At 37.1% G+C, this 18,334-nt stretch overlaps 1 long non-coding RNA gene across 2 annotated transcripts in view; it reads left to right on the top strand.

Annotated features, from left to right (window-relative positions):
• The window catches only part of LOC106015802 (uncharacterized), a 57,686-nt gene extending 41,121 nt beyond the window's left edge, over window positions 1-16,565 (top strand). The window contains exons 3-5 of one of the 2 annotated variants that reach the window (XR_011810011.1): window positions 13,952-14,010; window positions 14,224-14,343; window positions 16,310-16,565. This is a non-coding gene — a long non-coding RNA (uncharacterized lncRNA). Of the gene's footprint in view, window positions 1-13,951; window positions 14,011-14,223; window positions 14,344-15,043; window positions 16,012-16,309 lie in introns of those variants that run through there. The other variant, XR_011810010.1, reaches the window with a different exon arrangement.
• Window positions 16,566-18,334: the final 1,769 nt, after the last annotated feature.

Raw genomic sequence — 18,334 nt, 5'->3', positions numbered from 1 at the left:
TTTCTGTGTAAACCTTCTGGCTTTGTATTCCAGCAAACCAGTAAACAGAAATCTGGTTTTTGCAAACACTTTAAGGACTCTACTCCATGGTCTACAACACCTGGTGTATCTCAGCTCTTGGCATAATTTAAACAAACAGGCCATGTAACACATCTCTCTCTCAGTCAAATAAAGCAGACTTGGTGTTCTGCCAATTCTGCTCTCATTTATTTGCTAACCCTGGGTTTTATTTATTCCCTGAATCATCAAACACATTGCAGAGAGTGACAGGAGCAGACAATATTACATCTAATAGCTATATAATAATGTAAATAAAATATGGTAAATCATCAGGTACAGTACTTGCCTGTTTTTAACGACCCCACTTCATTTTGTGTGCTTGAAACAAAAGTGTAGTAAATGAAAAAGCTTTTTGCACAGAGCAGAGTTAGAAAGAATATACCCATTGGATACTGAAGCCCTGTCATTTACATTAAGTGAAAAATACCTTTTACATAAAAACACACCTGGATGTAATACAAAATTTGCCGCATGGTCCTCATCCTATGCTCGTTACAGTCTGTGGCGAAATCTTTTCTGACTTCAACGACTGGGGCAACAGCCCAATACTGCTGAACTGGGGGCTGCAGCCCTGTAAACAGTAACTGATGTGAGGATCTGCGATACACTGAAACACTGGAATGCTTTCCAGTGTTGAAAAAGAGTTACTGAGAGAATTCCTATGATCAGAGGGAGAGCAGAATTAAGGGAAAAAGAGGGGAGGAAAGGAATGTTTTGAAGTTAAGAAGTGTGAAGGAGATTGCTCTTGGTTCCCACAGGGGAGAAGGGTTCATGGTCAACAGACCATTGTGTGGATTAGATAGGCAGAACAAGTGTGTAGGTGACAATGAAGCTTTACGTTTGTTTAAGGTTTGTGCTTTAATGAGATTTGTCTAGCTAAGGTCTAGCTCAACTTTACACCAGATTGTTTTCCACTAGAGAGCTGATTTAAACCCTCACCAGATGAAGGATCGGAGCTGACAGGTCAGTTAAGTGTCACTTCTAACTTTAACTATTGAAGAAAGAAATTCTAATTCTTATATCTGTAGTATTGCTATTGAAATACATTTCTGAAAGCTGACTCTGTGAAGACTCTTCAAGAGCAGCACGCAAATAATGAAGGGAAATTGACTGCCTGAAGACTTTTGTGTACAGTTTCTGACTATAATATTCACCAAACACTTACTTTCTTCTGTTTATTAGTTGGCCAATCCTGCTAGGTTAATATGGGAAGAGAAGACTCTGCAGTACTTGGGGTTGTGCCTTGACCACGTAATTGGAAAAGTAAATGGTTTCCCTATGATCAGAGCTGGAGTCTGTGCCAAAATGACTGAGCTCCATTCAAAAACCCCTTCTCATGAGTCATTCTGTGGCAACGCATACTAAAAGAGATGGCAAAATACCAGGAGTAAAATAATCAGCACACCTCAGGCTGCTAATAATAACAAAATAAGCTTTTCCTACTGTGAAGCTGACTCCTCTGTAAAGTCTTCAGACTTATGTGAGCTTCCCATGCAAGAGTCTATCTGAATCAGGCCACTTTTTTTCTTTAAAACCATACATCAAGAGACCACTTTACCTCCTACTCTAAAATGTAAAGAAGTAGTTAAATTTCCCATTTGTTAGCTAGTCACAGTGTCTTTTAACATGTGCCCCTTAGAGAAAGAGTGTCTGCAATATTTTGTATCTGAAAAAGAATGAATGGCAAGGCACAGTTGCAAAGGCTGGAACTCAAGAATCATTGGCCTCACTACTGAAAGTCATGAATTACTGATTTGACTGTTCCAGATCTAGACCTGGACCCCTCTGTCCCCTAAACCCATCACAATATATTAATTTGTACTAAAGCTACTCATGCATCGTGCAATACATTCATTTCTACTCTCTCCTACTCACACATTGTGCTCAAAAATCACGGCAGATTTTTTTCCTGCTTTTCTAAAAAGCAGCAGAGGGCCCCGAGTCCTCACAGATTTTATTGGAGTGCATGCTAGAGAAAACAACTATTTCTCACTTTCAGCTTATCAGTTAGTTCTCCAGGATTTCAATAACCATACTGAGAAGGAGAGTGTACCCCTTTTACTTCTGAGGATTTAGCTCCTTCCTCTATTATGTGGGCTGGGCAAAGAGCATGGCCCTAAGTATTCTTCATGTGATTTATTCTACATTGACAACCACTTAAGTGGAGGCAAAGTTAGACCCAAAAGGCACAAAGTGATGAAAGCTGGAACTGAAAAATAGCATGACAGTCAAAATTGCTGAGTTTCACACAACCCCTGCTCTGACAGTGTTAGAAAACTCTTGGTCTAAAAGAATCCCAAAAGAGCCCTCTGGAAACCAATCCCATGACTCATATGCTCTCCTTGAAGGCTTTTTTCCTTCCCTCCACTAAATGACACTGAAAAAAGCCTTGAGGGCTTCACTACTTGTTTTAGACAAAATGTTTTCCATTTGCAAGAGAAGGACTTCTCTATATGCTGACCCAAGAGAAATGCTCTAGCATCTGCAAGTCAAACTGGACTGTCCCTGGTCAGGCCATAGGATAGATAGTCCCACAGAGATGCACTGCTTCCTTGGCAGGGGGTGGGACGAGACACAGAGGTGTTGTGCTGCCTCAGGAACTTCATGAAGTCTAAAGCCAGCTGGCTACTTCCCAACCAGCGATGGGAAGTAGTGAAGGGATACCTTGGTTTGCTTTGCTTGCATGTGTGGCTTTTAGCTGTCCTGAACCCAGCCTATGGATTCTGGCACTTGGACTTGCTGATTCTCTCCCCAACCCCACCTGGGGAGAGTGAGCGAGCAGCTGGGTGGTGCTGAGCTGCCTGCTGGGGTCAAATGGCAGCGCTCAGGTACTGGTGCCAAAAATTTCTAAGAGTTCAAATGCCACTTACTGCATGAACACTTCTGCGTTTGCGTGGCTCACTAGGCTGGCTGTAAGAGTGACAGGCTGCGTTACCTGCTGCAGGTAAGGCTAAGAGGAAGCAATTCTGGTCAGTAGGTAGATTATGATTGTTCCCATGCAAAAGTAAACGGGAACAAAAGACTACCCTGCCCTTCCTAGGAAGCACTCTATGTTGATTCATAAAGGCCGGATGCTATCTGATCTTGCCACTGGAATTCAGTTAAGAATGCAGTCATGATCTCAGAGCCTGACTACTCAAGCTCCCTCTGAGTATTACACATAACCAAAAGTTAACTGAGCTACTAAAAGGAGCGTGCTTTACACACATAAATAAAATGTATTTGCAGACAGAGCTGTTGCTTTGATGACTGCTTTTCAGAGTAGAACTTTACATTAAAATGAAGACCTAGAGAATTGCCTATATGAGCACTGAAGTGTTTGTAAGACAGCTGTGGCTCATCCATTGAAGCCAATCAGTCCTTCCAAGTTAAGTCTGTTCTTTTATAATCCAAACTGTATAGAAAGAAGTGTTTCCAACTCTACTCTCAACAGCTAAGAAATGGTACAGCACACATGCTTCAGTCTTCTGTGTGTATAAAGATGTAAGCTGATTTTTCTTCTCCAGCATCAGAAATGTCATTTGATAGGAAGGAAATAAAAAGAGGCAAAAAAAAAATAAAAAAATAAAAAAATAAAAAAAATAAAAAAAGGAAGGTAAATAAAAATTCAAAATTGATTAATGCATTTTGTGGTAAAGATTGGCTAAAACTACAAAAAACATGAGCTTTGTTCCAGCTTGTGTTTTTTCAGTGTGCCTTAAATTAACTGTAATGATCTCCATGCTTGCATGGTGGATCTCCTGTAACTTGCATGAGAAAGGAAACTTCGAAAGGAATCTTTAAAGCCGCAAGTACATTAACGTCTGTGTAGTTGTATGTTGTTATAATACAGGTTTAACAGGGGATGTATTTTCTGTTCAGTCTGGGTTTTCCTCTTTTTAAACATGGAGGAAAAAAAGCTGCAAGACTGTATATGGATATCCATGCTTATGTCACTTAACTTTGTAGATGAGAAAATGGGAGAGGCTAATTTTGCTTACTGGTGAGCTACGGATATTTTGCATGTTTAGGAGATCCTCAGTGTTTTCTTCTGAGGTTTGAGCTTGCAGTTCTGTTACTGTTCCCCTTGCTACTATGCATAAGAACTTCCGTTTCTCTAAATTTAGAGGCTCCACAGTCAGCTGAGATGAAAATGAAGGTGTCAGCTCCAAGGTTAAGGTTTTCTTCTTAATGACCCAAACAGTGGCAATGGAGATTACTCATCAGGAAAAGCTGGTTCATAGAAGGGATGTAGATCATAGAGCAGCCACTAGTCTGTCACTGCATAGGCACAAAAACATACTCTACTTTATATGCCAAGTGGCAAAATGGAAAATCAGCTATCAGGAGTTTTTAGTTATGATCACAAGGCCTCTACTGCATTGGTACCTTTATCGAATTCGCATTGCCAAGCCACCATGTTTGAGACATGTTCTGCTGTTTTTTCACTCTATTATTGATGTTACAGAATGAACTCCCCATATCTAGCTTATGTTAATTCCCATCACTCTTGAACACTTTTTTGTAGTAGCATAAACCCTTCATGTAGCCAAATTATTGCTTCACCCTTTATCCTTTACACTGACTTTTAAAGACATTCTAGATTTCAGAGACAACCTCAGAGCTACAATGCAATAAACAACAACTTATTCCACACTGACTAACAAGTGAGAACATAACGATTTTTTTCACTACTCATTACAGTCCTGAGCCAAATCCAAACTGACAACATACTGTCGAGAAATACAGGGCCTGAATTTCCAGTGCTGCATATTCCACCATCATTTTCACCAGCACATGATGGTAGTAAAATAATAGTACTATGACTTTGTTGTATGTTGTTCTGAATATCCTTCACAAATGTGCGTGCAGGAGACTCCTGCCTTGTATATCAGTCTTGGGTACCTGGCATCTTCTAGTTGCCTTTATTATTCTCAACTATTTAAGGGTCATTTCCTCAGTAATCACTTCCTGATAATAGAGTGATAATAATGTAGATAATATTACTAATATGTAACTAGTGACTTTACTAGCATTAAAACATTGTTTTGCACTATCTTGCTCAGTATATTGATACATAAAGTTGCAAATACTATAAAATAGCAAAAACCATACACATAAAAATTAAGACACTTTCTATTCTTAAATATTTTTAGATGTTTTTTAGGCATGTTTTCAGCTTGTCTCCCTTCTGGTTGCTCCTAAAGAGTGTAGTTTATTGTGGATGATTGATTATAGGAATCCTGTGCATGGAATCAAAGCACGGTATTTTAAATCACGTCATCTTTTCATTTTCAAGGAACGAAATTATCTTTATATCTTGACATGTTTTATCATTTTGAGAATGAACCACTTATCTGTATGAGTTCAACATGTAGCTCTTTAAACTGATAGAATATTTTCATGACTTAATAATAACAAACATGACTTCCTATTACAGATGTATGTCAAAAGGGAAACAAATGGATTAACTAGTCTAATTCTCTGTAATATTAGCATTAGTTAACTGCATTTTTAATAAGTCTTCTGCTAGAAAAAGTTACAGATGACATGGTATTTTAGTACAATAGTGGCTATTATATAAGTCCCATTGCCAAATACCTTATAAAAAATCTCGAAGAAGTTTTTATAATTTATTGATTAAAACTTGTACTCTGCAAAGAAGAAATAAATAAGAATAAGAATAAAATAATGTGTCTTTTTACTCTTAAATATCAGCTAGTCCCATGGGACTGTCCTTATCCTTTTTATGATCTTCTTTCTCCTAATCCACATCCCTAATGGGCATAAAAGTGAGCTATCAGAGACAATCCTGCTGTGTTTTGCCCGTTATATGAAATCTAACCTACTACTTCTAATATTTTTAGTCATCTCAATGGAAAAAAAAAAAAAAAAAAAAAAAAGATCTGCCCATGTAATTTCCCTTCAAAATGTACATGCAGATGACAATATTTGTTGAATTATATACTGCCGGAGCAAGAGACTGAGGCAGCTGACCAACAGCCTTGCGTATAAGCTGTGTGCTGACCTGGGTAAGATCCAGGGACTGTTCTGAAACACCTGAACCACAGAAAGGTGAACCAGGGACTTAGGTGAGCATTCAAATAGTGCATCAGTGACCTGTGAGCCCACAGATAGGCAGCTGTGTTAATGTGTGACCATATCTTCAAAGATGTTGTGATTTTCAAAAAAATAATTCTCTAATAATCCATACAGAAAGAATGTTTAGGTGTGGAAAAGGTATCAGATGTGATCTATTATCAAAATTTTAAATGTAAATTAAGCATACCAGTAAAACCATTGTTTTGCCTCAGATTTCTTGTGTATGTTTGGGCAGATAATAGTATGTTTTTGTTCCTTTGTTTCTTTGCAGACAAAAAAAAAAAAAGACAAACCATCCTTTGTCTTGTCTTTTTATATCGTAGTTATTTTTGCCCAAGTGCTGTTTCTTACTAAGACTTGGTCTTCACAAGAAAATTTTGGTGGCACATCTATAGAAGAGAGTGTTTCTTCCATTCAATTCCACCACACCTGAGCTGGGAAAACTTCTGCTATATAAGCATGTACACCACCAAAAAGTCCCTTTGTCAGTTTTGCTTGTGTTTTTTAAAAAACAGGCTTGTTCCTTTTGTCTACCTAAGTCATATCCTTTCATAAGCATTACTTTCATCTTGGCTTTACCAGTGAACCTCTGTAAAAGCAGACACGTCTAGGAGGTACTAGGCCATGGGTTTGGAGGACAAATGATGCTCAGTGCCACCACGATCTCACTAAGACGTTATGCAATAGCACAACACCCTATGAGAAAGATGATTTTTTGTTGTTCCTCATCAGTGACTCTTTTAGTCCTCTAACAGCCATCACTGATGAGCTCCATAGATGCCTTAACATATCAAAGATTAAGAAACTTCTTATACAGGACTTGAGGTATTGGAGTACTGAGAGTAAAAAGGACAAGTACAGAACAGGGAAAGTCTTCACAAACACAGCATGGATAAATACAACAGATTCCTAAGGTTTCTTGGTAAGTAATGTGACAATCTAAGTCATAAAATCTTTAAAAGCTCTTCAAAGGTCAGTGGATTCCAGTAAATTTGACATTAGTACTTTGAGGTTTTGAAATTAATGCACTTACTGAGACATTTCATTAACATTTTTTACTCTAGTCAATTGATGTGATTTTACAAAAAGTCGATCTTTGTGGCCTACTTTAAGCTGCCATTATGTCAATCAAAAATAAGTCCAGCTAATAAATTATTTTGGCAAATAAATGATATTTTTTTTGTGGTTAGTTTAGTGTTTTCCTCAAGTCCCAGCACAGCCCAGGAAGCATTCTGCCTTCTCTCTTAGCCCAACTTACTGATTGCAATGTGTCAGCCACAGCCACTCGCTAGTACTGTTTTTACGTTGTCCTTACAATCATACTGAGATGCGTCTTAACACACACTGCCTTAAAAACAAATGCAGGAGGCAGTGGTTACTTGCAAAATTATTACCCCAAACATTTCCCTGGTGAAACATAAACACATATTATATAACATGACATTAATAATTGCATAAAAGGAATGCTAAAAAAAACAGTTTCAGAAGAGAGAATAAACCATTAATGAATTACTACATTAGTGAAGTAGTTTGGGTAATAGTTGAGATGTTTGTACTAAGCTGATAAATGCTGCGCTAGTAAATCACTTGCATATATCTTCTTTTCTAGCCTCAGTTCAGGCTCCTTTAGATCTACAAAGGTTGTAGATAATTTTTGCACCCACTCAGTCAGTGACTGGCAATGCGGCATGTAGCCGCAGTCATTCATTCTGTCAGTCAGCAGCCCTTGATAATGTGCCTGTCAATATAATTCAGTGCCTGTTCAAGGAAAGTGACACTTTGAATAGTGGACACTTTTCAAAAGCATTCATACAGGGTCAGTCGCATGATAAATAAATATATTTTGTGTTTGGAACAAATAGGCAATACACAGGAGCTGGAGTCTGAGCAGAAATACACAACCATTCTGCAGGACACAATAAACTGCAATGAAGAGTGAATACCATAAACGCACCTTGTTTTTCATGTTGTATTAATTACAAGATAATGGATAATGAAGTCGTAGGGATCCTGCTTAGCTCAGTGGAGCCCTGATCCATGACCAGGGGCACTATGCACTACTACACTACAAATGAGATACTGGAATAATACTATCAATAGTTCTTTACACCCTATAAAAAGGACACATTTTCATTGCTGAATGAAAAACACAGGCAGAAATCTTTAATTACCACTAACAGCATGCTAAAGAAAGCATTTATATGGCATACAGTGTGTAGTTTCTAGTTTCTATTAATACAGGCTGAGAATGTGAGGAAGAAATATGTGATAGTGACAGGATTTTTAATGGTACCTCACCTTAAATGCATTTTAAAATATGTAAATCAATAAAAAAATTATTTGTAATAGCAGACTAAGAGTGCTGGTTAGCCTTACTGCTGAATGAAATGTATGCTACAAGCCCTATTACCATACATCGTGGGAGCTGTAGTTAGGATTAATCTGTCAAAAGGGATGGTTTAGTGTTGATGAATATGACATGTGACCATTAATGATGTTGATTTTATCTCCTGAGATTAGCATGATTTACTTCGGATGGATAATAATGTCATTTGCTTGATGCAGTAGATCTGTTTACGAGCTGATTAAATTGTAAGGCCTTGCTTCATTTCATGCTATTTGGTTTACAGCTTCATTACTGCAATCACAAAAGCTGTGGAAATGTCCCACATCCCATGTCACAATAAATCATTGTTTAAGATTGCAGCTATGTATTTTAGCATTTCAGTTTTGCATGGACCATGCATTCCTTAACAAATATGTGATTGGGAATACATTAACAAGATATTCTAGAACATACTGCTGCAGAAATGTAGAAAATCAGCCTGAATCTTTTAATTGAGATTAAGGAAGCACTTGAGTAATTAGCTGTAACAAATTACCTTATTATTTAGACAGTGAAGTAAACGTTTTTGTTGCAAGAATGATTATCATAAATCTGCAGAAAAGTGACAGTCAAACAACCATAAAGGAAACTTGTAAACAAACTACATTTTCTGCTTATTACCTTTTACATTTAAATAAAATTTATCAGAGACATATTCTAAAAAGAACGTATTTGTTCTTTAGGGATAGTATACGTTACAAGATATACCATCTGTAACTACTGCACTGGGAAAAGTATATGCATGTAAATCACAAAAAAAAAAAAAAAAAAAGAATCTGTTAATTATAATGGCAAATGCTAATGTTGCCATAGTTAAGGCTGTGTCAACGTTTTCTTTATAAACCCAGTTATAAAGGAAGAGGGAGAGAGGGAGGGTGGTAATCAGCCATCAGAGATTGCCGTATGCTAAAATTTTGTATACAAAAGGGCACGCTGAGCTCTCTCACCATGTAAATTAGAGGTATCTGTGAAACCACGCTTGCAGTTCCAGTGAAAGCAGGATCAGGGCCAAGCTCTCAGCTTGGGAGAGAGGGTGAATTTTTGTTGCAATAATTTTTTAACATTTCACATAAAATGATATTACTACTTTTATTGTAGATTTAAAAAAAAAATAAATTACATTTATCAGTTCAATGGGGCCTTTCAGAGCTTGTGGCTTACTGCTGGCTGAATCCGATAACTACAGTTGATTAAGTTTTGGTTCATGTGCTTAATTTTAATGTAAGTATTTATAAGTTTGAAGAACATGCTTAAATTATTAGCTTAATATGCACGTCTTACTGTAATAGAATGGAATTTATTCTTTTTTTTTTTTTTAAACCCCCAAATTGGCTCCCAATGGATTTCACAGAAAAATCTGAAGTTACTCTATGTGTGAGATCAACTGGGTTATAATATGCTCAAATGTGGGCTTGTTTGTGGTGGATTTGTGAACTTTTTTTTTTTTTTTTTTTTTTAACCTTAGCTTTTACCTAGTGAAAATCCACTTTCCATCTCAAAAATTTTCAGTTGACAGATAAAGAATTGGGAACCCCAGGAGGAACTATACCCAGATATAGTCTTATACATGTTCTGTAAGGATATTCTAGGTCAATCCTAGAGTATCCACGGATTACCAAATGCATTGCAGCAATGACCACAGTCATGGTATTTACAAATGATTCATGACTTGGCTGTTCTGGGCATCCAACCTGAGACATCTGGAAAAGTCTTTTTTTATTTTTCATTTTTTTTACTTGCTTGCTTGTTTTTAATGGCTGATGCATGATACTTTCTGAAAAGCAGATTCTTTCAGGAGAATTCAAGCTGTGGATTTGGAAAGAGGGAACAACTCTAATGCTTGCAACTCTGTTCTTTCTGGTGGTTTAGGGACAGATTTACTGAGATGATTTAGCTTTCCAATATATTGTGGCTCCTGGGCATAGATCCTACCACCTTTGACTTTTTGCAAAGCCAGTCCCTGTTAACCTTGGTAAAGCTAATGAAAATGTTCAACGTGTTGAAATGTTGGTATTTCCAGCAACATTATAAATGACCAAAAGAAAACAGTGGTAAACATTTTCTCCGGTTTTCTCAATTGCTCTAGACCTGAGTTAAGGAAAACCCTTGAAAATAACTGGATGAGTAGTTGTCCCTTGTCCTGTCCCAGTCCCCCTCCAAAATAAATAAATAAATAAATAAATAATAATAATAATAATATGGCTGGGGTAAAAAGACGAAACCACACTTTGAATCTTCATTGCTTCAGGAAACATTATTACAACCCTGCTTAATCTGGCTGAAATGTTATTACCACACTTTCACAGTTTTATGCTTTATAACTTTGAAATTAAACAAAACAAAGGTTTCCTCTCCTGATGAGCAGCACCTTTTGACAGCAAGTTGGTTTCTGGCCAGAAAGAAAATGCAAAGACAGGATTTATCAGGGTGCACATTCTTTCAGTCATATTCTTGTTGAAACTAAGAATGCCCTTGAAAATCCCAACTGCTGGCTTCACTAGAAATACATGATTTCAGCACCCACCTGTTAGTAATGGTTAATTTAAGGAATTTGTGTATAGAAGAAAATCCCTTCCTAGAACTATGAGGTGAAGAGGCTATCAACCAGGTTGATAGAGCAATGGTAGCTATGTGGAAAGAGAGACCTTTAACCTGAACTGTTGAAGCCATCTCCATAACTTTCATTAACCGCTATTCATACTAACAAGGACAAGATGAGTAATGGTATACAATTTGTTAATTCAATTACAAGCAGTACCCAGTCTGTCCTCTGCCACTTCTAAGACTCCATGATGTTTGGGGAATCTATTTAAATACAGCTGAAGAACTCTGGCTGATGTTTTGAAGTTGCTTTTCTGAAAATTATGTTGATGTGTAATTTATGTGTGTCTACCTTACTGATGAAGCTGCTACCAGGATAGAAGTGAAGGGACTATTTGATCTTGATGACTGAACCCTAAATAAACAATTTATACATTTAGGAAATATAAAGTTGCTGGAAGATACTTCATCAGTCTTCTCTGTAGGTGCCTTCCAGCATGACAATTACTGAACCAGGACAGAACGACAGAAGTCACAAAGACAGGTTTAAAATTATTTGGATAGATTCATTTAAAGGACAATTGAAACTCTGAGCAGAATATGGGAAATCAGATATAATTTTTTTGCAATAGGAGAGTTGTTGAAGGTCTGTTCACTGGTAAAGGAAGAAAGATAATCTGAAAAAAAAAAAAAAAAAAAAAGAAAAAAAAAAAAGAAAGGAAAGGAAAGGTTGTAGTCTACAGTAGAAGGGTCCCAGGCAGCTTTAGGCCACAGAATTTTTCAGACTGGTGTTGAAACTCAGGCAGGAGATGTTACAACCACTGCATGCACTTAAAGATCTAAAGTATATATCCTAGGTGTATTTTCTACACATAGCTGTCTATGAAACTGTGGTATTGTGGAAGACAGCGCTGTTTGTGGGAGCTGCTGAAAACTGGATTGCAGAATTCCAGACAGAAACCTGAGTCTGGCAATGCAGTAACACAGTTTTCTACTTCAAAACTAATCCTGAACAGGGATAGTTTCCCAAATTTAGGCCTCTTAGAGAAGGCACTATATTTGCTTTCAGCAGTCAATTTCTGTTCTTTCCAAAACTTGCTTATGTCAGCAGAGTTGGGTAGGCACGTACTGGGGCCAAGTTTTCTTTAAGAGGCTCTTAAGGAATCAGCCCACTCTACGTCCTTGACTACTCTAGAAGTGCATCCAAGTGGCAGTTGTGGAAGGCCAAAGTTGTAAGCAAGGAAAATCTCCAAGACAGTATGTGCAGGTACTGACATTATGTCCAGTGGGAGACTCATATTGAGAAGCTGCTTGATGATACTTGCAGCAGTGAAATCTGAGCATCTTTAGGAATCACAACCATGTGTCTTTTGAAGAAAGAAAGATTCCAAAAAGATATCTTGTTGGACTTTGGGATGAGAAAAATCTCTGCGGTGGCACACTGATTTGCTGTATTACCAAGGCAAAGAATTTCATCAAGGAGCATTAATTACAGCTATGTTTGATTGAGCTAGGTAAAGAATATGCAGAGAAATTAGGGCAGACAATTTGTTATTTAGTCCCTTCATGGAGTTCAAAAATAGGTTTTTCAAAAAAGCAATTTTGCCTTGTTCAATTATTGCATTAACTCTAATGTAGAGACTGCTGTAGTCAAGCCTTCTAATGAACAAATTTTGTAGAATTTAAGGTCTCTGAAGTGCAAAGCCACAACAGAGTGTGGCTCTTAATGTGCCATATGAGCATTATGTTGCTTGCTTTCTCTGTCGAAGTTGGCATGTACCAGAATGCAATAAAAGAAAAACTATTTCATTCAAAATTAAATGGAGACATCCAATTAAAGAAAAGACCTCAAGTCTGAAACCATAAAATCTATTGAAACTTTCTGTTTTAGAGGAAATGTAGCAATTGCTAATGGAAGAGTTACTCTAAACGGCTGGCTACGAGTTAACTATTATGCGTTCTAGCAGGATTTGTGGTTGGGTTTTTTTTTTCATTCCTTCTCCTCAGAAGATGTGGAGAAAAGAATAGAAAACTATTGAAAAGATTTGCTTAGTCTTTTATCTTTTGAACTAGTGTCATACTAACAAAAAGATGTTTTGAAGTCTTTAACCATTAATTGACTAACTGGTTTTCTTTAGACATAAAACTTGTCAAGGCCTTGATTGTTGTGAAGCCATGGTGATAGATCCTGGCAGACTGCCTAAGTACAAGGTCTCTGAACACTAGGATAACACTTTCTGAAACAATTTGGGCTTATCCTCTGTAATGTCATTTAAACAAACTTAATTGACTAAAATGTTAATTTTCTTGCATTATGTATATTTGAGAGAAGAGGCCTTCTAGGAGCAGACCCTAAATGGCAAAATCTGACCTCTGCCCAGCCTTAAATTTCTCAATGCAAGTTTATTTACATGAAATAAGCCAATATTAACTGTATTTAAAAATCACTGTAAGCAGAAAGCCTGCTATATACACTCATTTTGCTATAGTGAATAACCTTTAGAATGGTCCAAACTTAGACTCTCTGAATAGCTTAAAATTCACGCACTTCTGCAGTAAGAGTAATCATTATCTTGAGGTAATTGCCCGTGCATGTCAGTCAGTAAGCTTGCTCCATATGAAAAGAATAAAAAGTTTTAGATTGAAAGATGACTTGACATTTTTTTGTTGCAGAAACTTTACTGAAGAGAAACCCCAGGGATTATTTTTTTCAACTGTGAGTTCTGGACATACTCAGAATTACACACCCACCTCTACAGAATAGCAATTCGCATTTTCCACTTCTCTTTCACTGGTGAAAAGATTTGGTTTTGGGTGGAGGTAGTGTATCAGACTTCAAAAACATACAGGAGTGACAAAACTGAACTTTAACACTTCTTCCAGGGAACATGACAACTCTGGAATGACTGTTTCATCTCTAGGAAGTCTTTGAACATCTGAAGGTAAGAGTTCTTAACAACTAATGATTTTTGAAGAGCCCACAAGACATGAGTAGGTGAAAGTACTTCTGTCGAGTTGTCAGTCTGAAGTAGAAAGCCCTTAGGGCTCCAACAGGCTTGAATGGCCCTGATCCGATCCACCTAGGACCTCCCCCAGACCTTGCCCTCAGGCCCAGAAGCTCTGCTTCAGTCCATTATCTCCATCAACTTATATAGGTGATACCTGAATTATTACTGAGAAAAAGGCTGAAGGCTTAGTACTAACAAGAAGAAAGCATCAGACATCACTGAGAAAAAGGATATGCAATACTGTGTGCATCATCTCCACATTGAGAGGTAACCTGTGTGATGCTATAATGGGGGAATAGAGCATGCTGATGTACCGTACTGTTTGCTTACTGTTGTTTTTTTCCGAACACAGTAAAATAGTTTGAACATATCAGAAGCCTTTCATAATAACCTCTCCTTTCCCCCCAAGTACTTACACCTTAACATATTTTATAATTAAACCAATTCATTAACAAAAGCAAGTACTGAAATACCAAGTATGGTGATGAAAACAATTGCTGGAATCCCTACTGCTTGCAGTAATTAACAACACTGAAAAGGTCTGTGTTAAAGGAACATTCATATCAGGCAATACAGTCTCATAAGTAGTGGAAAGCTGTGTGGTTTTGTGGGAATTAGTGAGAACCAGGAATAGCTGCTCACTGCACAATAGCTGCTGATAGACTTGTTCCTCACCTGCCAGTCTCTGCAGAGCTGTGAGGGTGAAGGGCGATCTGCTGGTACCCATGTACACGTATGTTAAAGCAGGAATCAGCAACGCGTGGAAGTGGGGCAGTAGGGTACTCCTCTGACTGCTGTCAGTTCTGCTTCTTCACCTCTGTAGCTAAGCAGCAGAGAGTGAAGGGGCTGCATTTTCATCCCTGTTTTCTTACTGCTTCTCTTTCTCTTCTACCCTTTCCAGTTCCTCCAAGAATAAAAGGTGCTGATTTAGTCTGCTTTGCATGTCTTTATGCATTTCTTGTCACAGGTTATCCAAGAAAAAAAAAATCCCTGTTGGATGCCCACCTGCTCTCCAGTAATCTGGTTGTTTGTCTCAGAGCTATTTAAGGTAGAAGGTTCTACCAAAGCAAAGAAAGAACAAAGATTTTCTATCACTGGAAAGACAGAAAAAAAACTTTTCTTCTACACTAAGCACCTTGCAAGGCCAGAAATTGATAATATTATTTAATTAATTTGCCTTTATTTAATCTCTACTCATTCACAAGCTGTTTCAGGCCAGTTTACTAACTCACAGAGAAGCTAGTTAATTACAGATTTAATACACCTAAGATGAAAAATTGTCAGACCTGACTGTGGCACAAGGGGATCAGACTAAAAGGCTGACACATTACTATTTTTTCAGATTAGGGAAGCCTGGATGCAGGTTTCCTTCCATCATTCCTAAAAATGATGTTAATCCCTATTTTGTACAGACCTAAGGTTTTGCAATTCTATAGCAGGACAGCACCTATACTAAAAGGATTTTCCATTCCTGCTGTCTGCTTAGCAGATTAGTTATAGGAGGGGACTCTACAGAACAGGCCATGCTTGACCTGCACAGGATCTCCATCTGTCTTGGGTTTTTACAGCTAAGAATTTAATTTTCTCAAACATTAACAACTAGCAGTGAAGAAAAATTAAAATTATGTCTGTATTTTACTAACCACATCTTTATTTTCCCATTCTGAAAAGGGAGAGACCAGAAACGCGCTACAATTGTGGCAAAAGAATTTCTTAATTTAATCCTTAACTTAATCCACTGTGATGCAGCATAGACAGTGCCATAAAGCCAGAAATAGTAAAACTACATTTAAGAGTATAACAGTAATATGGAGTTATATATTGAAAGTGCATGAAGAAGTACGTTCTCATGTCTCTCCTATAGTACTGCCTCTGAACATTCCTTTTATGTCTTAAGACTCACATTGTGCTGTATTAAAGACTTTCCTCATGAAACTGCAAACTCTGTGCTGATTATGGAATGAAGAAGGTAGAACATTCTTAGAACATCCTTTTAAGAGAGGAAGAAAGTAGATCATTTTTAGAACTGTTTTGGTATCATCATTATGCAGGATTTGATGCTGAAATTTTTAGTTATTTCAAGCCAAAGGCTAATCATTTGGTCTTTGCTGTTTTTTGCACAAGCTTTCATACGGAGTACAGTTGTGCATGTCCCTCCCAAAATTACACTCTCTTCTTCACTCACACCAGAAGGTGATCAGAACTCGCATGTGATTTTTCATCCAACAATCAGTTTATAGACATCTGACCAGCAACTGTTGATGCCAAGTCAGCTGTAAGGAGCAATGTCTGACACAGAGAACAAATGTGGGAATAAAAAACAGAAGGGCCCCAAATCTTCACACTCGGGAAGTTGGAACTAACACTGGAAGACCATCAGTATGTCCCCAGAATGAGAGGGCATGGATTCAAGCCACACATAAATCCAGATGAGTTCAGGTAAGAATCTGGATTACATGAAATCTGTAAGGAAAGTCCAATAAATCTGTGGCAATTTCTTGTATTTTGTATTGAAAATCTGTTTTCAGTCAAACTAAGACAAATTCGTTTCAACGTATATATATATATATATATATATATATATATAAGGAATTCCCACAGTTTTGAATAAAGATCTTTTTTTTTTTTTTTAATTGTTATTTAAAATAATTCTGTACAGGAAAATTATTTTAGGTTGAGTCAGGGTGGGAATTCAAAGGTAACACCCCTATATAAATATTCTACATATAGATGCTTATCATATAACATGATTACCTTACTCTGGTTTGTATTCTAGAACAAGCATGTCTGCACCATAAATTCAGTAAGAATGCTGCTTTTATTCCTGAATAATTCTATGCACAGTCAAGCCTTCAGTCAAATCAGTGCAACTCTGTACATGGATAAATCATCAGTCTATCAGTGCTTGCATTTACAGGAAATCTGTTGCTAAATGCAGCTGACAAATCTGAAAAGGTCGCCTTTGGTTTAGGAATAAGCATAGATCTTACAATCCCCCCACCTTTATGGACCTGTTATTTCTCATGTTCTTTGGAGACTTCATGAACTTCATATCCTTCATATGTTGCATTCAATGTCATTAGCAAACTAATAAGTGCTATGAAAAGAAGGAAAAACTGTTTCTTTCTTTGTTTGCTGAATAGCCATGAGGGAGAGTTCGAATGTGACAATGTTACACCAACTTGAAACAGAGGTTCATGAGAGGAAAACAAACTTGTTTTTCTTTTGGAAAAATAAGAAAAATCTTTGCACTAGTTCATTTTTCCTCATTTAAAAGAGTTAGTCCTTTTAAACATAAAGCTTTTCATTTCTTCACATAGCCTAAGTATTTGTGTTTGTCACTGGTATTTGTCCTGTCATGAGTGCTGTCTGAAAGCCTTAAAAAAACATTAATGTCCAAGCCCCGGAACCTCTACTGTTACATTTCTATCATTTATCCCTTTCACTGCTTTTAGCTGTGGTTATTTTTTAAAAAAGTAAACCAGCAAGCTATACATTCAAAGGGAGACATAAGATTAATAAATGTATGCAACTGAGACCTGCTCCCATGATTTAAAATATCATAGGAACCATTAATATGTAGTTCAAAACATTCATGTTCTACTTTGTGTAGTTTTTGTACCTTCCCCTCCCTTCCCCCACCTCCCCCCTTAATATTCTTTTCCAGTACAATGTTTAGCAATTCAAGAACAGACTGGGTGGCCTGATTAGTATCTTTTTTTTCTTTCTTTCTTTCCTTTTTTTTTTTTTTTTTTTTCTTTCCTGAAGCATATCTTTTAATTCAATTGTGCCTAAAAGTTGCCAGCCACCAAATGGCTACTTTCTTGTCCATAAGAAATTAGGTGGTGCTGGTGGTTCTGGCATGTTTAACGTAAACTTGCCTTGGCAAGTTGTCAGAGAACAATTCTTGAAGAGCCCATGAAGATTGATCTGTTTTTTTCCTATTGCAGTTGCATCTTTAATCCCCAAACAGGGTTTAACGAAGAGGTTAGTACTATTATCACGTTTACTATTTCCATACCATGGGCATGAGTCCATATCCCTGTCAACACAATACAAACATTCAGCGATAAAGATTTTTCAGAAATGTGCAAGCACGAGACCAATTGGTTTTCTTGCCTGTGAGGTCATTCACAATTTACAAAATAGGATCAGTGAATAAGGTAATTCTTTCATTTCAGATATCTTTTTGATCTTTAAATACATATCATCATTGGTTATTCTGATCTGTGTTGCAATAAAATAAAGATATATTTAG

Source organism: Anas platyrhynchos, chromosome 6, assembly GCF_047663525.1.
Source record: "Anas platyrhynchos isolate ZD024472 breed Pekin duck chromosome 6, IASCAAS_PekinDuck_T2T, whole genome shotgun sequence".
Lineage (NCBI taxonomy): Eukaryota > Metazoa > Chordata > Aves > Anseriformes > Anatidae > Anas > Anas platyrhynchos.
This window is presented reverse-complemented; position numbering and strand designations above follow the sequence as displayed.